General features: G+C 40.3%; 1 pseudogene; it reads right to left on the minus strand.

The window, feature by feature from the left end:
* Window positions 1-10,796: 10,796 nt before the first annotated feature.
* LOC122435735 overlaps window positions 10,797-27,799 on the minus strand; it is an 18,596-nt pseudogene continuing 1,593 nt past the window's right edge.

The raw sequence follows: 27,799 nt of genomic DNA on the forward strand, positions 1-27,799 counted from the left end.
CCTCTCGTGCGGCAGAGCCAGAGCCAAAGTTTATCCCACGGTGCGGTTGCTCCTGAGGATTGCAAGGCTTTGCCCGGGCTCCCCCAACCCCCCACCCCTGAACGAGTTACAGCGATTTAGAACCTGTGACTCACCTGGTCTGCAGACCGCCACGCGAGCTAGTTGCTTTGAATAAAGTAATATAAGAAAGCGATCGGGAGAGGTACCTTGCACCTCATTCATCCCTGAGGCAAGACTGCTGAGAAATGTGCATCCGCGTGGCCAGAACTTACACATCACAGGGTCAGCAGGGACCTCGAAGGTCATCGACTGACTCTACCCTCGCACTGGTTGGTTTCGCTTTGGGTTTTTGGTTTTCTTTTCCCACATACAGGGTCCCTGCCGTCTAGCCTGAACACCTTGCAGTGACAAGAGCCCACTAGCCCGACAGACCGCTGCTTGTGTCTCTGCCTCATAGCTTGAGGCTAAGTGAAACCCGCCCCCTGGTAACTTCACACAAAACCAAATTTGCCTCTCTTCCCAATGGTGGTCCAACAATTTGAAGACAAATCTGGTCCCACAATTCTACCAGACTGGAGTCTGCTCCCGGAGAAGGCAATGGCACCCCACTCCAGTACTCTTGCCTGGAAAATCCCATGGACGGAGGAGCCTGGTGGGCTGCAGTCCATGGGGTCGCTAAGAGTCGGACACAACTGAGCGACTTCACTTTCATTTTTCACTTTCATGCATTGGAGAAGGAAATGGCAACCCACTCCAGTATTCTTGCCTGGAGAATCCCAGGGATGGGGGAGCCTGGTGGGCTGCCGTCTATGGGGTCGCACAGAGTCGGACACGACTGAAGTGACTTAGCAGTAGCAGCAGCAGCAGAGTCTGCTCCAGAGACCCAGGTTCAAGGCTCTGCTTTCAGTTTAAGCCAATTCCTTTATATCTTTCAAAAGCAGAAGGTTGGAACTGGGTCTAACCTCCCTCCCACCCCCTGCAACCCCAGGGCACAGACCCTTCTGCACTGTCTTGTCCCTTGTCCAGACACTAGATTCTTCTTCTCTAGCTTCTTAAGGATGGCATTTGCTTTCTTGACTGCCATTTCACATGGTTGATGCATATTAGATTTATTGTCAACTCACCCCGGGGGCTATATCTCACTTCTGCTGCTATCACAAGACTGTTTTCTACTTCATTAGCTGGTAAATGTCATCGGGTTTTGATTGGGGGGGGTTGCTAATTTCACTCCTTTTTTTTTTTTAAATTTCACTCGCTTCTATGGAGGCCTCTTTGCCTGCTCATTCTGTCCTAAATATCTCTACATTCCTGCTTGCTACCTAACTGCCTTGCTCTGGTTCCCATCCTGTTTGCACAACTGCCAAAGAGCTTCCTAACCTCTAGGGGCCCCTTGCCTCTAGCCTTGCACCCTCCTGACTGGCCCCTCAAAGCTCCTCTCCTCATCCATTTTACACCAGAAGTCAGAGTTGTCCTTAAACACAAATATAATCATACCACCACACTCTAACTTCAAAGCCCATCCCAGCTTCAAATCCTTTTTTACTTCTTTTCTGCTCTCCTTTGCTTTCAGGATAAGATCCAAAACCCATGGCAAAGCATATATCAAATCCTTGGGGATCTGGCCTCAGCCTCATTTCCAGTGGTTCCACCTCCACCACAGAATACTGTACACTTCAGGTCAAAAACTCCCTGTTGTTTTTCAAATGATCCATGGTCTCCAACACTTCTTTGCCTTTGGTACAAAGTCTAGAATAACCTGCTTCCCACACTCCTAATCCTGACCTGCAACACTCTGATGTCTTTTTTTTTTTTAATTGAAGTTGATTTATAATATTGTGTTACTTTCTTTTCCATTATAGGTTATTACAATATGTTGAATATAGTCCCCTGCGCTACACAGTAAGTCCTTGTTTATTTTATATATAGGAGTATGTATCTATTCATCTCAAACTGCTAATTTATCCCTCCACCCTTTACCCTTTTGTAACCATAAGTTTCTTTTCTATGTCTATCTTTTTCTGTCTTGTAAATAATTTCATTTGTATTATTTCTCTAGATTTCACATATAAGTTATATCATATAATATTTGTCTTTGACTTACTTCACTTAATATAATAATCTCTAGGTCCATCCATGTTACTGCAATTGGTGTTATTTCATTCTTTTTTATGGCCAAGTAATAATGTTCCATTATGTGTGTGTGTGTGTGTGTATCTGTATATATGTGTGTGTATGTGTGTATATATATATACACCACATCTTTTTAATCCATTCATCTGTTGATGGACATTTAGGTTGCTTCCATGTTTTGGCTATTGTAAACAGCACTGCAATGAACATTGGGATTCATGTTATTTTTTTGAATTATGGTGTCTGAAGAAAAGCTATACGTTATAAAAATGAATCACTTGGAATCACACAATTATAGAACTTCAGTATTAAAGGGGCCTTTTAAGCTAATGTAATCAAACCCCACCCTAGATGCTAGAATGACTGTGTGGGCAGTTTTTCAGGTTCTTTACAAAGTTCTTAGCTCCCTGGCCTCTGAAAACAGGTTTTGTTCTTACTCCTAAATATATGGCTTTGCCTGGCTAAGTGCTTTGAGGGGCACCCAAAATGCTTCTCTGTCCATTTTTTCCCTCCAGGCTTAGATGTATCCTTGGGATCCTCTCTTTCAAAATGCAGGTCCCTTTTGGAAGATCCAAATGCTAACATTTATTAGTTATTAACCCTTAGCATAAGGTAAGCAGCAGAGCTTAATTTAAAAAATTAAGCAAACTCCAGGAGATAGTGAAGGACAGGAAAGCCTGGCGTGCTGCAGTCCACGGGGTCACAGAGTCAGACAGGACTTAGCGACTGAACAAGAACAACCAACATGAACAGGAGTTTTCAAAGCATTTTCATTTATTTTGCCATATTTGATCCTCATAGTATAACCTCAGTAAATATCCTGATTTCCCTTTCACAGGGGAGGAAGCGAAGGTTCATCTTGGTTACATCACTCCTTAATGAATTCGAACTCCAGCTCTGCTATTAACTTTCAGCAAGTAACCATGCCACTCTAGCCTCGGTTTCCCAATCAATAAATTCAAATAATTTGCTTTCCAAGGTTTCTTTCAGCCCTGTCTCTAATCCCCCATCTCCTGCTAGTGAGATAAGGAACTGGGGGCCTGGGCATTTTCACAGTGGCAGGAAATAATTTTGGCACTAGAGGTACGTTTTGGAAAGGACAAGCTCTGGTGGAATGCCGAAGCAGGCAGCATGAGAGCAGTGAATACTAGAAGCAAGACAATCTGAGAAAGGAAAGACAAGGGGCCCTGAACTCCAAACTCACTTACTTGCTAAGCTATAATACAACCACTGGGATTCCAATTGTGAACTCAACATTCCAACTTGTTTCCTTTCATGATTAAAGAATCTTCTCTGCAAACTTTAATTAAAGTCGGCTTTGGCAAACAATTTTATCATATTCAGACAATAATTACTGCAATAAATTACATAAAGAAATCTATTGTGTCCGCTGCTTATTCCACACAGCAAAAGGGCCGATAAGAAATTGCAGCCGAAGGAAGTCATTTGGAAGGAAAACCAACAGGCAAATAGATGCACTCTAATAATTTATGCAAGTCCACTGGTGACACCCTCCCCCTCCCCCACTCCTTCATTCACTGAGGACTAGAGGGGCACTGAGAAGCAGCCAATCTAAGGGCTATGCATTTGCTTAATCTTACCGCCAAAATACAGGCTTTACGCCTAATATAAAAGGAATTTAAGATGCCAGGTGAAAGTGATGATCTTTAAACTGGTTGTGCAAGAAACTGAAAGCTAATTCTTAAGATGATAAGCCTACTTAATAGTTTGCTCTTTTTGGAGTGATTAAAAACCTGTTTAATTACAGTAGAATCAGTTTGGGCTTCCAGACACCTAATCACTTTTCCAGTAAATAGCTCTAAAGTCAGAATAAGTAACACTAACCTACTTCCCTGAGTTCTTACAAGGATTAATTAATTGATTTTAAAGGGTTTCGGAAGTTTCATAAAACAGTGGCCTAGGAAATAGGAGACCTAAATTTAGTGCAGGCTCTGCCCTTAATAGCTGTGTGGACTAGGTGGTTGATTTTACTTCTCTGGGGCTTGGCTTCTCTACCTGTAAAATAAAGGGGAATTGGGCTAGACAGTCTCAGTACTTTGGGTCTAATATTGTAATAATACTCTAGAATTCACCATCATTATAGCCTTTTCTCTTAGTAGCTTAAGACCGCAATAATCTACTTTTGGTTTTCCAGTTTTCCTAAAATTGGATTCCTGGAAAAATTTCCAAAATGTCAGCCTGTTTCCCAGACACAGTCACTTAGGCATACTGACCCCAACCAAACTTTCCAAGTATGAATAGATAAAAATATAATAAAGATCCAGAAAGAAGAAAAAAATAGAATCTAGACTTTCACACTCATGAACAAGTAAACGGAAGCCATTTCTTAGTAACTGCAGACTCACACTTTTTTCTTCCCAACTATTTTCCATGCTTTTCTTTTCCAAAGATTTTATTGCTCTTTCTTTTCCCTAACGTAAATCTGGGGCCCTCATTACCAGCTCTAAAAACACTCACTATGACTATTTATAAGAGGACTTGAGATGTTTAAAGGGAAAATAACATTATATGGAGTGGAAGAAAGGCAGAATACAAAATTTTATGTACAATATAATCTCAACTAGGCTAGGAAATGGTCCATATGCTGAAGACTGGATGGCCATACACCAAAAGGTTAATAGGCTGGTCTTTAGCTGGCAGAATCCAGGGTTAGATTTTCCCCTTCACATTAGCTTTTTTTTTTTTTACCCTTAATGAGTGTGTATTGTGTTTGTTAAAGATAATATATAATATATGTATGTGTATATATAGTGTGTCTTTAACAAAAGGAGGAAGAATGACTCCTTTTTATAGACAGCATAGAGGCATAGAGTAGTGGTTAAAATGGTGGGATTCAACCCCTCTGAGACTCCATTTCCCCCTCTATAAAACGGCAATAATACTAATAAAGGACCTACTTCATAGAGTTATTTTCCAGATTAAATAAGCTACTCCATGTAAGTGCTTAGAGCAATGCCTGGGCCCATTACTTGCCATTATTTAAAATGTTAAATGTGACTATGCTCCAGTAAAAAATGCTAAACATTTACTGTAAATATAAGTGTGCAAGTGGTGAAAAAAAAAACAGTACAGAAGACTTTAAAAAGTAAAATGAAAAAGTAGAAATAGTTTTCCCTCTTTAACCCTCAGCCTCACTCACTGTCGACAGCTTCTTATGTAGCCTTCCAGAATTTTTAAGGGCAAATGCAAACATACATCCTCTTTTTCAGTCACACACACACACATATGGGCAGGCACACACAGAATCAGAGTATTCATGTTATTTTCACCTTATTTTTTAACTTAATGATCTTTTTTGGAGATGTTTCCGTAGCAGAACATCTAGACTTACTCCTTTTTTATTGTGGTTAAAAGACACATAGGGCTTCCCCAGTGGCTCAGAGGTAAAGAATCTGCCTGCAATGCAGAGATGCAGGAGACCCAGGTTCGATCCCTGGGTCAGCAATATCCCCTGAAGGAGAGTATTGCAACCCACTCCAGTATTCTTGCCTGGAAAATCCCACGGACAGGGGAGCCTGGTGGGCTACAGTCCATGGGGTCACGAAGAGTCAGACAGGACTGAAGCAAATGAGTACACAGCACACACAAAAGACACAATGTAAAATGTATCATCTCAACCATTTTTAAGTGTATAGTTCAATAGTGTTAAGTAGATCAACATTGTTTGTGAAACAGATCTCAACAGCTTTTTCATCTTGCAAATCTGAACTTTTATATCCATTCAACAACTCCTCTTTCTCCTTCCCCCAGCCCCTGATAACAGCCATTCTACTTTCTGTTTGTATGAATTTAGATACCTCATAGAAGTGGGATCATACAGTACTTTTTGTCACTGGCTTATTTCCCTTAGCAAAATGCCCTCAAGCTGCATCCATTGTGCAGTATGTGACAAGATTTCCTTCTTTTTTTAAGGCTGAATAATATTCCACTGTAAGTATATGTCACATTTTGCTTATCCATTCATGTGTCAGTGGCCATTTGGGTGGCTTCCACCTCCTGGTTATTGTGAATAGTGCTGCTATTAACGTGGATGTACAAACATCTCTTTGAGAACTTGCTTTCACTTCTTTTGGATACAAATCTGGCAGTGGGGTTACTGGATCACATGATAATTCTATTTTTAATTTTCTTGAGGAATCTTTATATTATTTTCCCTAGCAGCTGAGCGACTGTACATTCTCAACAACACTGTACAAGGGTTCCAGTTTCTCTACATGTTCACCAATAGTTATTATTTCCTGTTTTTTTAACAGTAGTTCTTCTAATGTATGTAAGGTGATTTCCTCCTTATTTCTAACAGTTACATAGTGCTTTGTAATGTGGAAAAACCTCTATCAACGGACAATTTGACCCTGGTCTTCAGGTATTTCAAATAATGCTGCAATAAACACCCACATATCTTTATATACATGTGAGGTACTTTTAGCAAAGGAATTGCCAGGATAAAGTGTATGTGCTATTTTTTGAGGGGGAGGTGCAGATTTCAAAAGTTTCAACTGGTATCTTTCAGTGAATATATTAATGCTTTTGATTTAAAATAGTAAAAAAAAAAGGTGTATGTGCTTTTGGGGTAACTTTTTATTATAAAATAATTTCAAACTTACCAAAAAAGTTGCAGGATCATCCATGTTCCTTTCATCCAGCTTCCTCTATTGTTAATAGTCTATTAATTTATCACTTCCTTTCAATATATATGCATATTTCTCTTTTTTCTAAACCACTTGGGAGTAAATTTTAGCCATGATGTTCCTTTAACCCTAAATATTTGAGCATGTATCTCTCAGAACAAAACAAAATATTTCTCTTACATAAGTACAGTGCAACTATTAAAATCAGATAATTAATATTGATAAAATAGTATTATCTAGCCTACAGAAAATATTCATAGTTCTCCTATTGTACAAATAGTATTTCTGTATCAAAAAGAACTGGCAGGAGTTGGGGGGGGGGGTGGTTCCAGGATATAATTCAGGATCAGACATTGCATTTATCATTTCCACCTGGCCTCCAAAAGTTCCTAAGACTGTTTTTGCCTTTCATGATCATGACAGTCTTTTCATTATTTATTATTATTTTTTGGAAGCAATCACAAACTTACAGGAAAGTTGGAAATACAATACAGAATGTCCTGGATTTTTCCTCCTGAACCATCTGAGAGTAAGTCACCAGCCTATGCCCCATCATCCCTGAATCATATTGTGTATATTTTTTTAACCAACAAGGATATTTTCCTATCTAGCTATGATACCACCATCATCATCAGGAAATTCACATTAATAGAATACTAACATCGAATCCTCAGGTCCCATTCAAGTTTCATCAGTTGTCCCCAATGGGTCTGTGATGGCAAAAGAATCCAGTTCAGACCCGTATGGTGCTTTTAGTTGTCACATCTCCTCCATCTCCTTCATTGTGAAAGAGTTCCTTGGTCTTTCATTGACTTTTAAGACCTCGGCACTTTTTAAAATTTTGTTTTTAATTGGAGGATAACTGCTTTATAGTATTGTGTTGGTTTCTGCCATACAACAACATCAATCAGCCATAAGTATACATATACTCCCTCCCTCTTGAACCTCACTTCCACTCCCCCGATCCCACCCTTCTTGGTCGTCACAGAGCACCAGGTTGAGCTGTGTTATACAGCAACTTCCCACTAGCTATCTGTTTTACATATAAGACCTGGGAATTTTTTAAAACTCCAAGCTGGTTGTTTTGAAGAATGTCCCCCAATTTGGGTTTGCCTGATGTTTGCTCATGATTAGATTCATGTTACACATCTTTGTCAGGCCTATGACAGAAGTGACACTGTACGCTTCGTTCTGTCAGGTGGAGCGTGATTTCAGTGTATCCTGTTACTGGTGACATTCACTCTGATCGCTTGACTAAAGTGATATGTGCCAGGCTTCTTCGCTGTAATTATTCTTTGTAATTAATTTTTTTGTGGAGAAGTCCTTTGAGACTGTGCAAATTTTCCACTTCTCATCAAACTGTCAATTTATTCATCTGTTTATTTATATCAGTATAGACTTATGTCTTCTTATTTTATTCAATGGGTTATAATCCATTACTATCATTGCTTACTTTGATGCCCAAGTGATCCTTGATCTGACGACTGGGGACCCCTTCAAGATGGCTTTTGTGTCCCTTCGATGTGTCCTTATCATTCTTTGTACACTTCCTTATTTTCTGGTACAAGATAGTCCAGGTTCATCTTATACTTTCATTTATCCAGTCCTGAAACCAGCCATTGTTCTGAGACGCCTTGGTTCTCTTTCGTGGAAAATAGTATTTGGAAGCCAAATCTGGGCACTAGGTATAGATAATGCTATTGTTGTGTTGCCGCTCCCTGACTCTCTAGAAGCTTCTTTTACATACTTTTATTCACATGCTTACAAACACACACAATACTCACAGATTTTATATCTCTATCTCTCTGGCCATGAGTTCACTCTGCTATATTCCAAGCAACACCATAAAATTCATTCTAGCTTTCTCCCTTCCCATATTTGTAACAATTTATGATAATGAGGAAACTTTCTATTATTCTGAACACATTTTCTCACTTTATCAATTACCCTTATGCAATTGAACTGGGAGGTTTCTTTTTCATTTTTAATAATAACTACCATTTATTGGCTGCTTATCATGTGCCAAGCACTGTTACATTGCTTGACAGCCAAAATTTTATTTACTTCTTGGTATACCTTGTGAGACAAGCATGATTACCCCCATTTTAGAGAGGAAACTGAGGCATAGAAAGGGTAATTTGCTCAAGGTGCAATAGCTAATTAAAATTAAGCCTGCCTGATTCAAACAAAGATCTAGATGACCTCCTAAGCACCATGCTACATTAAGTCACTTCAGTGGTGTCTGACTTTTTGCGACCCTACAGATTGTAGCCCACCAGACTCCTCTGCCCATGGGGATTCTCTAGGAAAGAATATTGGAGTGGGTTGCCTGCTGACTACTTTAGATACTCATCTAAGTAGAAACATGCAGTATTTGTCCTGTGACTGGCTTATTTCACTTACCATAATGTTCTCAGGATTTACCCATGCTGTTGCATATGGCAGATTTCATTATATTTTAAGGCTGAATAATATTCCATTGTATATGTGTGTATATGCATATGTGTGCAACATTTTCTTTATCCCTTCTTCTATCAATCAATACTTATGCCATTTCTACAACTTGAAAGTGAAAGAGTTAGTCATTCAGTCATGTCCGACTCCTTGGGACCCCATGGACTCTAGCATGCCAGGTTCCTCTGTCCATGGGATTTCCCAGGCGAGAATACTGGAGTGGGTTGCCATTTCCTTCTCCAAGGGATCTTCCCAACCCAGGGATTGCACCCAGGTCTCCTGCATTGCAGGCAGTGTTCTTTACCATTTGTTCTATATCTTGGCTATTATAAATGATGCTGCAGTGAACATGGGAAAATAGACACCTCTTTGAGATCTCAATTTCAATTCTTTTGGATACAAAGCCAGAAGGGGGTACTGCAGGATCATATGGCACTTAATATTATTTTTTTTTTGAGGACACTCCATACTGTTTTCCATAATGACTGCACATTCCATCAAAAGAGCACAAGGATTCCAATTTCTCTACATTCAGGCCAACACTTCTTATCTGTTGTCTTTTTGATAATAGCCATCCTAACAGATGTGAGGTAATTTTGATTTGCAGTTCCATCATGATTAGTTGGGCTTCCCAGGTAGTTCAGCGGGAGAGTTACAGCAATGCAGAAGACCCCAGTTCGATTCCTGGGTGGAGAAGATCCCCTGGAGGAGGGCATGGCAACCCACTCCAGTATTCTTGCCTGGAGAATCCCCATGGACAGAGGAGCCTGGCAGGCTATAGTTCATGGGGTCGCCAAGAGTTGGACACGACTGAGCAATCAAGCACAGCACAACACATGATTAGTTATGTTGAACAGTTTTTCATATATTTGTATATATTCCTTAAAAAAAAAGAAAAGGCAGAAAACAGACTTTATTCCAAAACAGACTTAAAAGATGCTGTTAAAGAAAAGGACACATTACATTACTAAGGCATATGTTTTTCACCATTTCTAAGTTTTCCTTCTCCAAGGCAAGCACTCCAGCCAAGCTTTCACCAGTTGTGTTCAAAACCCTTGGCCCATAAATATCTGGCCTCACTCTTCTTCCCGAGGGGGCCTCTCAAGTCTTCTGAGCCAGGCAGTAAGAAGGGCTACAATGTGTGTGACTGCTGTGGGTCCACAGGGTCCCAGGCTGGCGCCCACTGGCATTTCCAGGAAGGACCCCCATGCAGGGCTGTCCACTGTATGCCAGCAGCACGCAGAGATGGCTGAGTGAATAAGATCTCTGAAGACCAGATGTGACACCAGAAGCCACCGTGTATCCCCTGGAAGGAGCCAAGATAAGCTGATCATCCTCGACCTGCCAGGGCCACTCAGCTCTGGGTTTGGTGGATAAGGGCAGCATCTGCACAGCACGCCTCACCCTGGGCTGGAAGGGCAGGGACCAACTCCGGCACTTCTGGTCGCCCATCTCCAGGCTGCATGGAGGACCCTGACACTCTCGACCCCATTCAGAGCCCCGCGGCCGCCCTTGCTGAGCAGGCCAAGTGGTCCTGAGGCTCCAAAGGATCGAGGAAGAGGTTCAGATGAGGGACTTGGCCAGAGTCACCATGTGATCCACACCACACACCACGTCCACGGGCTCCCCAGGAATAGTCACCCGCCATGGAAAGTACTGGTCTTCCACCCAGGCACCCTTGGATGTTCTTGCCTCACACAAATAGCTCTCCTCTGTTGGTCAGGGCAGCAAAGTGGCTGAGTCTGCAGCGAATGCAGGAAACCTGGACTCCTGGGTTGAACTACGACAGGCCAAAGAGAGTGGGTGGAATCATTTCTGAAAGAGCGGTTTCCAGAAGGTTTGGTCCCTTCCCAAGAATTCCATAGCCCCAGACGAAAACGTGTCCTTCTCTGTTTAATACAGCGCAGCCTGTCCCCCCACACACAGCCTGCTTCACCCACATCACTCCTGAGAAGGGCAAGCACCAGGGGGATGTTCACCTGTCTGGAGTCAGTGACAGAGGCCAGCTGAAGGTACTCAGAGTTCCCCCACCTGAAGAGGCCCCCACCGGCCAACACGACCAGGTAGCAGTCCCCATAGGTATCCACCTGGACGACGTTCACTCTGGCAAGTTCTCCGCCCAGCTTGTGGGTGTGCTGGTGATATCATAGTGACCCAGACCTGTTTGCACACCTGTGACCCGGCCACAAGAATACACTTCTTTATCTGTCAGGAACAGACTATGGTCCTGACTACAGGTGACCTGGACCACCTGTCCATCGAAGTCCTGCATCCTATGGACTTTGTGACTTTCGCTATAAATTTCTTTTTCGACCACCTTTCTTCCACACTGCCTGTAAGAATTATTGCCCATGCTGAAGACTCCTTCACCATCTGTCAGGACAAGCAAGCGGGCTCGACCACAGGAGACCTGCAGCACCCGCATCTCCTGAGGCCTGTCCAGCAGCAGTGGCACAGGCGAGGGCTCCAAAACAGACTCTTATCCCCTCATTTTATCTTTCCAGCTCCTGTGAAATCTGAGCTGAGAATCTTGTTGAGCCTCATACCCCAAACTTTCATAATATCCTTGGTTTTAGAGGACAGCCACGTGAATCCATAACCACAGGCAGCAGATGAAATCGTTTGGCCCAGCTCCAGGCGGTAGGGCACGGCCTGGATCCTGCGGCACGGGGCTGGGGTCCGTGGCTGGCCAGCACGAAGGGGGCACACCCAGCGCCCGGGAGAAGCTGAAACCCCGCAGGAAGATTCGGTCGGTGTGAGTCACATGCTCGCCCACGTACTGGAACACAGGGCACATCCGCCTCGGCCTCCACCGCCTCTCATCGGCTCCACGAGCGCCCGGCCACTGTCCATTGTCCGCGCGTCGGCCCCAGCCCTTTCAGCTGGCACCCCAGCCGAGCCCCCGCTGCCAGCGCCGCCAGCGCCACCCTCTGTTGTTTCACGCCTTAACAGCCTGTATATATTCCTTGAAGAAACGTCTATTTAAGTCTTTTGTCTGCTTTATAATTTGATTATTTGATTTTTTTTTTTTTTTTTGCTGTTGAGTTGTAGGAGTTTCTCATATATTTTGTATATTAACCCCTTACCAGATATATGGTTTGCAAATATTTTCTCCCATTCCATAGGTTGTCTTTTGACTCTTTGCTGTGGTGAAGCTTTTTAGTTTGATGTAGTCTCATTTGTCTATTTTTGCTTTTGTTCCTTATGCTTTTGATGTCATATCCATGAAATGACTGCCAAGACCCATGTCATGAAACTTTTCCCCTATGTCTTTTTTTTTTTTTTTTAAGAATTGCTGTTTCTGGTCTTACACTTAAATCTTTAATCCATTTTTAGTTGATTTTGTGTATGCTGTAAAACAAGGGCCCAATTTCATTCTTTTGCATGTCTCATTTTCCCAACACCATTTGGGTTTTTATTTTTTTGTTTTCAATGTTTTAATTTTTATTTTTTACTGCTTTATTTTATTTTTTTGATGTTTATAAGATTTTTTCTTTTTATTTTTTTCCCTTAAGTTATTACAAAATATTAGCTATATTCCCTGTGTCCTAACACCATTTGTCAAAGAGACCATCCTTTCCTCATCCTTTCCTCATTGTGTACTCTTGTTGACTATACGTATGTTGATATATTGTTGGACTCTCAATTTTGTTCCCCTGGTGTATATGTCTATTTTTATGCCAGTACCATACTGTTTTAATTACTGTCCCTTTGTAATGTGTTTTGAAATCAAGACGTAGGATGCCGCCAGCTTTTTCCTTCTTTCTCAAGATTGCTTTGGGTATTCAAGATCCCTTGTGGTTTCATATGAATTTTAGGATTGCTTTACTATTTCTATTTAAAAAAATGCCATTGGGGTGTTAATAGGGATTGTATTGAATCTATAGGTCACTTTGGATAGAATGGATATCTTTCTCTAAGATGGCCCTCAAGAATCCCTGCCCAGTGGTATTCATTCACTTGTGTAATCACTTCCCCTTGGATGTGAGCTCAATCTAGTTAATCACTACTAATGATAGAATATGGCAAAAATTATGAGATGTCACTTCTAAGATTAGGTTACAAGAAGACTCTGAATTCTCTCTAATTTTCTCTCTCTTTCTTTCTCTCTCTTTCTCTTCCTTTCAGGGAACCTAACTGCCCTATAAAGAGGCCCATATGGCAAGGAGCTGAGGGAGGCTTCTAAGCAACAAGCATGGAGGAACTGACGCCCTCAGTCAACAGCCCATGAGGAACTAAATCCTGGTAACAGTAACATGAATGTACCTGGAATCAGATTCTCCCTCAGTTGAAACTTCAAACGGGAGCTTTGTGAGCCTCTGAGTCAGAAGAACCCAGCTAGGCTGTGCCCAGATTCCTGACACACAAAACTGATATGCTAAATATTTGTTGGGAGTTCCCAGTAGTTAAGACTTCATGCTTCCACTGCAGGGGGCACAGGTTTGAACCCTGGTAGGGGAACAATGGAGAAGGCAATGGCAACCCACTCCAGTACTCATGCCTGGAAAATCCTATGGGCAGAGGAGCCTGGTAGGCTGCAGTCCATGGGGTTGCAAAGAGTCGGACACGACTGAGCGACTTCACTTTCACTTTTCACTTTCATGCATTGGAGAAGGAAATGGCAGCGCACTCCAATATTCTTGCCTGGAGAATCCCAGGGACGGCGGAGCCTGTTGGGCTGCCGTCTATGGGGTCGCACAGAGTCGAACACGACTGAAGCGACTTAGCAGCAGCAGCAGCAGCAGCAGCAGGGGAACAAAGATCCCCATATCCCACACAGCCAAAACTAAATAACTTAAAAAATTAAAATTAAAAAATAAATGTTTGTTGTTCTAAGTCACTGAGTTTGGGAGTAAATTGTTATGCAGAAATAGGTAACTAGCACAGTAACCAATCTCCCATTTCCATTGTCACTCTCCTGATACTATGTCTGCTTCCCTTGCTTGGGGCCTCTCATTCTCCATTACCAGCTGCTCCCCTACATAGATTTCCTCTTCATCCCTCTCAGGTTCTGACTCCTCACATCAGGCTGCTCCTCCATGACAATACCTGCATCCACTTGTTTAGACTCAGATCTACCCTCTGCAGGGACACGTCCTCACCCTGTTGGATCTCCAAGACCCCAGTCTGCACCCCACAACACTCCCCACCATGGATGTCTACCTTGCTGCATCTCACCTAATGGCTTTAGGACTGGATTTTTCAGGAAGGTTAGGCAAAAGGACAGTTGTTGTTTAGTCGCTCAGTCCTATCTGACTCTTTGTGACTCCATGGACTGCAGCATGACAGGTTTGCCCTTCTTTGGGGTTGGAGTGAAAACTGACCTTTTCCAATGTGTGCAGTTTGATTTTTAACATATATATTGTCAAGTTATCCTCCAAAAATCTTACATCAATTTATACTCTAGTCTCTCTCCTTCACCCTGTCCTTTCCTCATCTCATAGAATGCTCATTGGTTTTTTCTTTCTAGTACTGTTTCTAGGTCTCATCCCAATGAAATGTCAAATGGTTCAATTCTTAAAACCATCTGCTGGGTTTCTCTGAACCGGCATGTCTAAATAGAGAGCTTGTTATTGTTGTTTTAAGTCCCTAAGTCGTTTATGACTCTTTTATGACCCCATGGACTATAGCCCGCCAGGTTCCTCTGTCCATGGGATTTCCCAGGCAAGAATACTGGGATGTATTCTTCTCCAGGGGATCTTCCTGACCCAGGGACTGAACCTGCGTCTCCTGCATTAGCAAGTGGATTCTTTAACACCAAGGAAGCACCCAAATAGAGAGTATTTTCCCCTTAAAATGCAAACCCTCTTTCATGCTTACTGACAGTTATGGGCTTCAATCTTTGGTCAGTGAGTTATGATGCAGAAAACTGTAAAGGAGGAAAGAGAAAGTATCTGTTTTAAAGAACAGCAGTATGCTATCCAATTTGGTGACAAGAACGTACATTTAAATTGTAGATCTACAGGAACTTTTTCAAAAAGGATACCCTTTGTTAAGTCCTGAATTAGGACATATAAAGTCAAGAAGGAGCTATGTCTTCCTCAGCCCTTCTTTTAGCGTTTAGGTTGAAATTTGTGCACATATATACATTTCCTCTGCCAGGAGCTCTAGCTATTCTGGTTTTATGACTCTGTTTCTTAAAGAAATTTGTTGAATTAATATGTATTATTACTATAATTGTTATTAATATATAATATATGATACATTGTATAATATATAGTGTTATATAAATTACACATATACTTTATGTATAATACATAATTATGATATAATACATATGACATGCGACATATATAATATAATATATAATATATGTGATATATAGTATATAATCTACTATGCTATATTACATATGTAACTTAAAACATGATATATATTATATAATGACATTAAATACATTATAATATAATTATTAATATATCACAAAATATAATTATATATAACATATGTTAAAATTATATTGTATAACATATAATATACATAATTATCATATATTATACTATATTATACTATATATACTATATACATATAGTATATATAATATATATATAATATATATAATAGTTATAATCTATAACCTATAATCATCTGTATTATATACCATATTTTAATTAATTACATTATAGTGTATATTGATTAATATTATATTGTTATTTTAATAATTATATAACATTATTTGCATTAATGCATGTATATAATTTATATAATATTATATATAATATATTGTTGTTTAGTTCCTAAGTCATGTTCAACTCTTCATGACCCCATGGACAACAGCACGACAGGCTTCCCTGTCCTTCACTACATCTTGGAGTTTGTTCCAACTCATGTCCTTTGAGTTGGTGATGTCATCCAACCATCTCATCCTCTGTCACCCCCTTTTCCTCTTACCCTCAATATTTCCCAGCACCAGGGTCTTTTCCAATGAGTCAGTTCTTCACATCAGGTGGCCAAAGTATTGGAGCTTCAGCTACAGCATCAGTCCTTCCAAACAACATTCAGGACTGATCTCCTTTAGGATGGACTGGTTGGATCTCCTTGCAGCCCAAGGGACTCTCAAGAGTCTTCTCCAACACCACAGTTCAAAAGCATCAATTCCTTGGCACTCAGTTTTCATTATGATCCAATTCTCACATCCATACATGACTACTGGAAAAACCATAGCTTTGACTAGATGGATTTTGTTGGCAAAATAATGTCTCTGCTTTTTAATACACTGTCTAGGTTGGTCATAGCTTTTCTTCCAAAGAGCAAGAGTCTTTTATTTCATGGCTGCAGTCACCATCTGCAGTGATTTTGGAGCCCCCCAAAATAAAGTTTCTCACTGTTTCCCTTCTTTCTCCATCTATTTGCCATGAAGTAATGGGACTGGATGCCATAATCTTTGTTTTTTGAATGTTGAGTTTTAAGCCAGCTTTTCACTCTCCTGTTTTACTTTCATCAAGAGGCTCTTTAGTTCTTCTTTGCTTTCTGCCATAAGGGTAGTGTCATCTGCATATCTGAGGTTGTTGATATTTCTCCTGGCAATCTTGATTCCAGCTTATGCTTCATCCAGCCAAGCATTTCGCATGATGTACTCTGCATATAAGTTACATAAACAGGGTGACAGTATGTAGGCTTTACATACTCCTTTCCCAATTTGGAACCAGTCCGTTGTTTTATGTCTGATTCTAACTGTTGCTTCTTGACCTGCATAAGGATTTCTCAGGAGGCAGGTAAGGTGGTCAGGTATTGCCGTCTCTTGAAGAATTTTCCAGTTTGTTGTGATCCACACAGCCAAAGGCTTTGGCATAGTCAATAAAGGAGAAGTAGATGTTTTTCTGGAACTCTCTTGCTTTTTCTATGATCCAACAGATATTGGCAATTTGATCTCTGATTCCTCTGCCTTTTCTAAATCCAGCTTGAACATCTAGAAGTTCTCAGCTCACATACTGTTAAAGCCTCACTTGGAGAATTTTGAGCATTACTTTGTGAGTGTGTGAGATGAGTGCAATTGTGTGGTGGCTTGAACATTCTTTGGCATTGCCTTTCTTTGGGATTGGAATGAAAGCTGATCTTTTTCCAGTCCTGTGGCCACTGCCGAGTTTTCCAAATTTTCTGGTTTATTGAGTGCAACACTTTCACAGCATCATCCTTTAGGATTTGAAATAGCTCAACTGGAATTCCATCACCTCCACTAGCTTTGTTCCTAGTGATTCTTCCTAAGGCCCACTTGACTTTGCACTCCAGGATGTCTGGCTCTAGGTGAATGACCACACTATTGTGGTTATCTGGGTCATTAAGATCTTTTTTGTATAGTTCTTCTGTGTATTCTTGCTACCTCTTCATAATATCTTCCACTTCTGTTAGGTCCATACCATGCCCATTTTTGCACGAAATGTTCCCTTGGTATGTCTAATTCTCTTGAAGATATCTCTAGTCTTTCCCATTCTATTGTTTTTCTCTATTTCTTTGCATTGATCATTGAGGAATCATTGATCACTTCTTATCTCTCCTTGCTATTCTTTGGAACTCTGCATTCAGATGGGTATATCTTTCCTTTTCTCCTTTGCCTTTAGCTGCTCTTCTTCTCTCAGCTATTTGTAAGGCCTCCTCAGACACCCATTTTGCCTTCTCGCAATTCTTTTTCTTGGGGACAGTCTTGGTCACTGTTTCCTGTCCATTGTCACAAACCTCCATCCATAGTTCTTCAGCCACTTTATAAAATCTAATCCCTTGAATCTATTTGTCACTTCCACTGTATAATTTTAAGGGATTTGGTTTAGATCATACCTGAATGGTCTAGTGGTTTCCCATACTTTCTTCAACTTAAGTCTGAATTTGGCAATAAGGAGTTCTTGATCTGAGCCACAGTCAGCTCCTGGTCTTGTTTTTGCTGACTGTATAGAGCTTCTCCATCTTCAGCTGCAAAGAATATAATCAATCTGATTTCAGTGTTGACCATCTGGTGATGTCCATGTGTAGAGTCATCTCTTGTGTTGTTGGAAGACGGTGTTTGCTATGATCAGTGCATTCTCTTGGCAAAACTCTGCTAGCCTTTTCCCTGCTTCATTTTGTACTCCAAGGCCAAACTTGCCTGTTAAACTCTTTGACTCTTCTTTTTTTTTTTTTTTTTTACTCTTTGACTCTTGACTTCCTACTTTTGCATTCCAGTCCCCTATGATGAAAAGGACATCCTTTTTTTGGTGTTAGTTCTAGGTCTTGTAGGTCATCTCAGAACTGTTCAACTTCAGCTTCTTTCGCATTAGTGGTTGGGGTATGGACTTGGATTACTGTGATATTGAATGGTTTGCCTTGGAAATGAGCAGAGATCGTTCTGTCATTTTTGAGACTGCACCCAAGTACTTCATTTCAGACTCTTGTTGACTATGATGGCTACTCCATTTCTTCTAAGGGATTCTTGCTCACAGTACTAGATAAAATGGTCATCTGGATTAAATTCAACCATTCTGGTTCATTTTAGTTCACTGATTCCTAAAATGTTGATGTTCACTCTTGCCATCTCCTGTTTGACCACTTCCAATTTACATTGATTCATGGACATAGCATTCCATTCCAGGTTCCTATGCAATACTGTTCTTTACAGCATCGGATTTTGCTTCCATCGCCACATCCACAACTGGGCGTTGTTTTCACTTTGGCTCCGTCTCTTCTTTCTTTCTGGAGTTGTTTCTCCACTTTTCTCCAGTAAGATATTGGGCACCTACTGACCTGGGGAGTTCATCTTTCATTGTCATATCTTTTTGCCTTTTCATACTGTTTATGCAAATCAGCAGTGGCCACAGGACTGGAAATGGTCAGTTTTCATTCCAATCCCAAAGAAAGGCAGTGCCAAAGAATGTTCAAACTACCTCACAATTGCACTCATCTCACACATTAGGAAAGTAATACTCAAAATTCTCCAAGCCAGGCTTCAACAGTACATGAACCGTGAAGTTCCAGATGTTCACACTGGGTTTATAAAAGCCAGAGGAACCAGAGATCAAATTGCCAACATTCGTTGGATCATCAAGAAAGCAAGAGAGTTCCAGAAAAACATCTACTTCTCCTTTATTGACTATGCCAAAACCCTTGACTGTGTGTATCAGTCAGACCACCTACCTGCCTCCTGAGAAATCTGTATGCAGGTCAAGAAGCAACAGTTAGAACTGGACATGAAATAACAGACTGGTCCAAATTGGGAAAGGAGTACATTAAGGCTGTATATTGTCACCCTGATTATTTAACTAATATGCAGAGTACATCATGAGAAATGCAGGGCTGGATGAAGCACAAGCTGGAATCAAGACTGCCAGGAGAGATATCAACAACCTCAGATATGAGGATGACACCACACTTATGGTAGAAAGCAAAGAAGAACTAAAGAGCCTCTTGATGAAAGTGAAAGAGGAGAGTGAAACATCTGGCTTAAAACTCAACATTCAGAAAACTAAGATCGCGGCATGCAGTCCCATCACTTCATGGCAAATAGATGAGGAAACAATGGAAACAGTGACAGACTTTTTTGAGTGCTCCAAAATCACTGCAGATGGTGACTGCAGCCATGAAATTAAGAGATGCTTGCTCCTTGGAAGAAAGGCTATGACAAACATAGGCAGCATATTAAAAGCAGAGACATTACTTTGCCAACAAAGATCAGTCTAGTCAAAGCTATGGTTTTTCCAGTAGTCATGTATGGATGTGAGAGTTGGACTATAAAGAAAGTTGAGTGCCAAAGAATTGATGCTTTTGAACTGTGGTTTTGGAGAAGACTCTTTTTTTTTTTTTTTTTTTTTTTGGAGAAGACTCTTGAGTCCCTTGGACTGCAAGAAGATCCAACCAGTCCATCCTAAAGGAAATCAGTCCTAAATATTGTTTGGAAGGACTGATGCTGTACCTGAAGCTCCATTACTTTGGTCACCTAATGCGAAGAACTGACTCCTTGGGAAAGACCCTGATGTTGGGAAAGATTGAAGGCAGGAGGAGAAGGGGAAGACAGGATGAGATGGTTGGATGGCATCACTGACTCAATGGACATGAGTTTGAGCATGCTCCGGGTGTTGGTGATGGACAGGAAAGCCTGGCGTGCTACAGTTCATGGGGTGGCAAAAAGTCAGACACAACTGAGAGATGAACTGACTGAGTGTTCATGGGGTTCTCAAGGCAAGTATTCTGAAGTGGTTTGCCATTCCCTTCTCCAGTGGAGCATGTTTTGTCAGAACTCTCCACTATGACCCATCCATCTTGGGTGGCCCTACATGGTATGGCTCAATAGTTTCATTGAGTTAGACAAAGCTGTGGTCCCTGTCCAAGGGACTCTTAAAGAGTCTTCTCCAGCACCACAGTTCGAAAGCATGAGTTCTACCACACTTAGCCAGGTGGCACTAGTGGTAAAGAACCTGCCTCCTAAGGCAGGAGATGCCTGAGACAAGGGTTGGATCCCTGAGTCAGGAAGATTCCCTGGAGGAGGGTATGGCAATCCATTCCAGTATTCTTGCCTGGAGAATCCTATGGACAGAGGAGGCTGGTAGGCTACCGTCCATAGGGTTGCAGAGTCAGACACGACTGAAGAGACTTAGCACGCACTCATGCACAGCATTCTTTATGGTCCAAACTCACATCTGTACATGACTCCTGGAAAAATCATAGCTTTGACTATATGGACCTTTGTCAACAAAGTGATGTCTCTGCTTTTTAATACACTATCTAGGTTTGTCACAGTTTTTCTTCCAAGGAGCAAGCATCTTTTAATTTCATGGCTGCAGTCACCATCTGCAGATTTTGGAGCCCAAGAAAATAAAATCTGCCACTGTTTCCATTTTTTTCCCATCTATTTGCCATGAATTGATGGGATCAGATGTCATGATCTTCGTTTTTTGAACATTGAGTTTTAGGCCAGATTTTTCACTCTCTTCTTTCACCTTCATCAAGAGGCTCTTTAGTTCATCTTCCCTTTCTGCCATAAGGGTGCTGTCCTCTGCATATCTGAGGTTATTGATATTTCTCCCAGCAATATTGATTCCAGCCTGGCATTTTGCATAATGTACTCTGCATATAAGTTAAACAAGCAGGGTGAGACTATACAGCCTTGATGTACTCCTTGCCCAATTTTATTTTATTTTATTTTTTTTTCATCCTTGCCCAATTTTTAACCATTGTTCCATGTCTGGTTCTAACTGTTGCTTATAATATAATATAATATAAATAAGTATTCATATATATTATAATTAGTTATAAACAAAACATTATATATTACATTATATCTTATATATTATATTGTATATTTTATTATCATATTGACTTCATATATTATAACATATATAATATATATAATATAATTAATTAATGTATACTATATAATAATATAGTATATATTCATATATAATTATAATACATTGTACATTATATATTACATTATATACATTAAATAATATATTGTATGTAGTTATAATATATATTATAAAGTATAACACATAATTATAAATTATAAATATAGTATATATTATATAATAAAAATAATAGAGCACTTATGAAATGTGGTTAATTCATCCCATCCTTACAACAGCATTATGGGCTTGAAATTTCTGCCCCTACTTAACACATGGGGAAGAACTGAACCTCCCACCATGTGACTTACCCAAGGACATACAGCTAGTTAGTGGCAAAACTGGGAGTGGAACTCAATTCTTCTGACTCCAGACCCTGAGATCTTTCTACACTATTGTACTAGCTCTCTGAGTTCTTCTCCTTCAAAGAAGTGTTCCTGAAGACTGAGCTCTGCTTCCAAAGTGGATCCTGAATTGGTAGGAACCTCTGCCCAGCATGGCAGACTCGATCTGGCCTGGTTTTCAGTTGTTTGGAAGTGGTTTGTCCTGGGATTTACCTGCAGCTCTTTATTGCATCATTACAATACAGTTTTTTTTTAATGTCTTGGGTACACCAAGATTATTGCTGAAAAATACAAATTAAAAAATTGGTATATTAAACAGAAAGCAAAGAGAGAAAAATCCAAAATGTTCATCAGTAACACCATGTTGGGGATTGGTTTTGCTGTTTGGTGGTGAACTTTAAGAAAATAAACCAGATGTCATTGAAACAAATTAAATGTTCTTCACAAGGGACTGGTTAAATAAACTGCAGTATAAGGAAGTACTATATAGATGTTGAGAAAAGAATAAGACAAATCAATATAAGGAGTGATTTCCAAGCTATATTGCTAAATTAAAACAGATAAAAAGGGAAAAAACAGTGTCAATAGTACCCTATCATTTGTGATATATTTATATATGCATAGGATAATAGAATATCTCCAGAGTGATACACAAAAATTAGAAATGATGAATGTTCCTGGGAAAGACAAATGAGTGACAAGGATGGGATGGAGACTTCCTTTTCACTATCTCTTTATACCATTTGTTTATACCAACTGAATTTTTACCATATACCTGTATTACCTGTTAAAAATATTTTTAGTTATACAGTGCTTTACATTTTTAAAATATTTTTAAATATATGACTTTATTTAATATACATGCAATTCAGGTAGTAAATCTTGTGCCTTTCTCATGGAGAACTTCAAACTGGTTTCTGCTCAACCTACTTTCCAGCTTCCCCTCTCTCCACTCCCTGCACACTCTAGACACACCTTAGAGAAGACTGATCTACACTTTCCCTCTCTCCTGCCAGCAGGGCCTCCAACTCCACTCTCACTCTCTTCTAATTAATGTAACTAGGTACTGTGTTCCATAATTACAGGGTTTGTCAGTGAAATCAATAGTTGCCTCCCTTGTGACAATGACATTTTAGCTCCCTCAGTCTCCCCAGAGCCCAGCAGCTTCTCTGTGCCAACAAAACTCCCAAGACTATCAACATGTTCCTTGGCTCTCACTCATGTTCACGCATGCAAGTAAATGAGCAGATTCTCAAATCACATGATTTCATACACCCTATCCATGATTATTGTTGTTATTTAGTCACTAAGTTGTGCCCGACTCTTTTGCAATCCCATGGACTGTAGCACGCCAAGCTCCTCTGTCCATGGGATTTCCCAGGCAAGAATAGTGGAGTGGGTTGCCATTTCCTTCTCCAGGGGATCTTCCGGACCCAGGGAGCAAACCCATGTCTCCTGCTTGGCAGGCAGATTCTTTACTGCTAAGCCACCTGGGAAGACCCTATTCATGATTTTTTGGAGATAAAATTACAATCAAATATGTATTTTTAAGACTTTATCAAGGTATAGTTTCAGTTCAGTTCCATTCAGTCGCTCAATCATGTCCAACTCTTTGTGACCTCATGACTGCAGCACGCCAGGCTTCCCTGTCCATCATCAACTCCCAGAGCTTGCTCAAACTCATGTCCACTGAGTCGGTGATGCCATCCAACCATCTCATCCTCTGTCATCCCCTTCTCCTCCTTCTTTCAATTTTTCCCAGCATCAGGGTTTTTTTCCAATGAGTCCATTCTTCGTATCAGGTGGCCAAAGTATTGTTTATGTATTACAAAGGATTATTTACATAATACAAAATCCAGCATTGTATGCCTATGATTAAGTGATTTTTAGTAAATGTGATTTACTAAATCACATTTAGTTAATGTGATTTACATGATTTTTACTAAATACAAATATGTATTATTTACATATTACAAGGTATAGTTTACATATTACAAAATCCAGCATTGTATGCCTATGGTTACATGATTTTTAGTAAATGTAAAGAGTTATATTTTTTAATAATGTTTTTCATGTATTCTTTTGATGATGACCTGAAGAACGTAACATAAGATATCCTACATCATATTAGATTTCTGATATGACTCAATTTCTTTCTTCTTTTTTAAAAAATATTTTATTTTTTGGCCACTGCACGTGGCCTGTGGGATCCTGGTTCCCTGCTCAGGGATTGAATCCATGTCCCCTGCATTGTAAGCGCGGGGTCTTAACCACCGGACTGCCAGAGAAGTCCCTCGATTTCTTTCTTCTGACTTCAACTCCCAAATTTGTTTCCTGCCCTACTCCTTAATGAAAGAGATCTAATTCTATTGTTCCTTAAAACCAGAGCATATCAGAGTTGATAGGACCCTTAGAAATCAACTAGAGATGGGAAAGTTTGTCTAAAGTCACATAACAGATAAATAGTAGAGTCAGGGCTAAAATCCAGGATTCTTGCCCGTAGCCCCCAAAACTTCAAATTATGGGACAGAGCCTCTTCTCTTAAGTGTTGGTAGTGTCCTGGAAATCAATACACCAACTACCATCAATCAATTTGTCCAGCTAAATCTAAAGATCTGATGATGGAGGAAGGGCTTGGGTTGAGGGTGGGCTAGAGAACAGGTAGGAAATATAAGCTCTTTCCTTCATGGTTCTTCTGGGTGAATTTCTTTCTTCTAATTTAGCATGATCAACCAAGATAGTTTCTTTTCTGTCCAGAGAAGGACCTTATAATCACTAGTCAAGAGTATCTATTATTATTATTATTATTATTGCATTTTCTCCAGTATATGTTAACAAGATGTGAAGGTGGTATGAAACAGTAGTAAATGAAGCCAACAAAGTCACTGCTGTTTTTGTCAAAAATTACGCTAAAATTAGCCTCTATTCCCCATGGATTTGAGCCAGAGAAAGCAATTTTGCTTCTCATTTTGTTTTTCTAGCAATCAGTTTATAACAATTAAGCTATTGGTAATAAAGCAAGAAGTACACTTTATATTTTTTTATGACCAAAACACATTGTTTTCTAACTTCAATGATAGTGGCAATTGTTGTCACCATAGTAGGAGGGACCTTGCCAACAATAGTTCTGAGGTACTGAATATGGCATTCTGAACTTCAGAGGAAAACTCCAAAGTGTTCAGATTGACATGGAATCACTGTCAACTGTTTTTTCTAATTTTTATTAGAAATCATGCTTTCCCCCCATAATTCCCATCTAAAAATATATCCTAAGAAAAAGCAGATTTTTATGTATAAAGATATTCATCAGAATTTTTACAAGTGAAATCTTTGAAATAATTAGAAGTAATTAGAAGTGATTAAATAAAATATGATAATTCCATAAAAGAGAATTTTATGCATCCATTGAAGTCATGTTTTCAAATATTTTGTTCATTTTTTAAAATGTTTTCCCAGGTGTGTCTTAGAGATGACTGTAAGATTTTTAAAATATTTATTTATTTGGCTGCACCAGGTTTTAGTTGCAGCATGTAGAATCTAGTTCCCTGACCAGGGATCAAACCCGGGCCGCCTGCATTGGGAGTGCAGAGTCCCAGCCACTGGACCATCAGTGAAGTTCATAAAAGAGAATTTTATGCAGCCATTAAAGTCACGTTTTCAAATATTTTGTCCATTTTTATTTTCTTTACTGAGATATAATTTATATACCATAAAATTCACTGGTTTAAAGTGTATATATTCAAAGCTTTTTAGTGTATTTACAAAACTGTGGAATGATCACTGTAACCTAATTTTAGAACATTTTAAACCCCCCAAAGAGAAACTTGTACCTATTAGCAGTCACTCTCCATATCCCCAAATTATAAATTTATAAGAAAATATAGGGCTGCCCTGGTGGCACAGTGGATAGGAATTTGCCTGCCAATGCAAGGGACACGGGTTTGATCCCTGGTCCAGGAAAAATCCACATGCTGAGGGCAACTAAAGCCCCTGTGCCACAATTACTGAGCCTGTGCTCTAGAGACCCTGAGCCACAACTAATGAGCCCCTGTTCCCCAACTACTGAGGCCAGCGCACCTAGAGCCCATGCTCTGCAACAAGAGAAGCCACTGCAATGCGAAGCCCACGCACCCCAGCAAAGAGTAGCCCCTGCTCACTGCAATCAAGAAAAAGCCCACACGCAGCAGTGAAGGCCTAGGGTAACCCAAAATAAATAAGCAGCTGTTCAAAAGAAAAAAAAGAAAAATATAAATAACTTAAAAGACGGCTGGACAAAGGAAAAGCAATCACAGAATAGGGGATACAAATGAATAATATACATATGAAAAGATGTTCAACTTGGTAGGTGATAAAGGAAATAAAGGAAATCAACACAAGAAACACTTTCCCCCTAATCAGATGGGCAGAAATTAAAAAGACTGATAAAGTCTGGTACTAGTAAGGGTGTGGGGAAAGAAGTATCCTCAGACACTGCTGGCAGGAGTCTGAATTGTTAACAACTGTTTTTGGAAAATAATCTGAATCCCTTTATTTACTATTTTTAAAGCACATATCACTGGGATCAGCAACCCCACTTTGGAAATCTATCTTATAGTGATTAAAGGTGTATAAAGAACCAGTATGTAAGGGTATATGTACAAGACTGGTTTCTACAGGGACTGCAAATTGCAGAGCAGTGTGTATAGTATGATCCTACCTTTGTGGTGGGCACTGCTCTTGGCATAAGCAATACATGCCTACTTTCAGGCCTCCCAGCAACCCTATGATGGCAGACAATAGTCTCACTCTCCATGGGGAAGCTGGGGCTTGGAGAAGTGAAGCAACTTGCTTTGGGTCTTATATGCAGCTACCAAGTGGCAGAGCCAGTACTCATACCTAGGTCCACCTGACCCCCAACCAAGATATATGCCAAAAATGATAACTTCCTCCTTTACTGGGGGGAGTGGTTAATCTTCAGGGACATCAGTTCTTAAGATGCAATGTGAATTCCTATCTCAATGAAAGGGGTGGAAGTTTGTGATGCTAGAATTGGGTGAGAGAATAGTAAATGGGGGATTGGATTGTGGGGAATATATAAAATTCATTAATTTATCCATCCAACAAATATTTATTAGCCTTTACTATATGACAGGTACTGTTCAAAGCATGGGGAGGGGATTCATCAATGACCAGAGAAAAATCTCGGCCCTTGAAAACTTACCTTTGGTGGGGATGAGGCAGACAATTAACAAATTATACTTTCTATAACAAAATATACTCAATATATAATTATATTATACAATATTAATCTATATAAAGATAGATAGAGATACTATGGAAATGGTGAATAGAGCCATGGAAGAAAATTAAACAGGGAAAAGGAGTGGGGAGATGGGGGTGTTGGAAGGGATATTGTGATTATAGAAATGGTGGCCAGAAAAGAACTCCTTAAGAAGGAAATATTTAAGCAAAGAGCTGAAGGATATGAGACAAGAGCCATGCAGATACATGGCGGGGGGGGGGGGGGGGGGGGGGGGGGGGGGGGGGGGGGGGGGGGGGGGGCGGCAGGAGAGCATGGTAGCAGAGAGAGCAAGGGACCAGGTGGTAAAAGTCTATCTATTATGTCCAATGAGGAGGGAGGAGGCCCAGGGGCTGGGACTGAGGAAGGGAGGGGGAGAGAAGTGGATAACAAGGTCAGAGAGGGATCTGGCAGTCAGACTATATGTGCAGAGGCTTGGGGGTCATGACTTTACCTTGTCTTCAGAAGGAGATGGGGAACCATTGGCGTTATAAGAAGAAGAGTGACAAGATGTGACGACCTTTTTTTTTTTTTTTTTCACTTTTAAGAGGGTTATTGTGGCAGCTGGGTTGGAAAATAAAAAAAAGGGGGGGGGAGGCAAGCATGGAAAAAGGAAGACCAAGTGGAAGACTAATGCAA

This window comes from Cervus canadensis, chromosome X (genome assembly GCF_019320065.1).
Source record: "Cervus canadensis isolate Bull #8, Minnesota chromosome X, ASM1932006v1, whole genome shotgun sequence".
In the NCBI taxonomy this organism is placed as follows: Eukaryota; Metazoa; Chordata; class Mammalia; order Artiodactyla; family Cervidae; genus Cervus; species Cervus canadensis.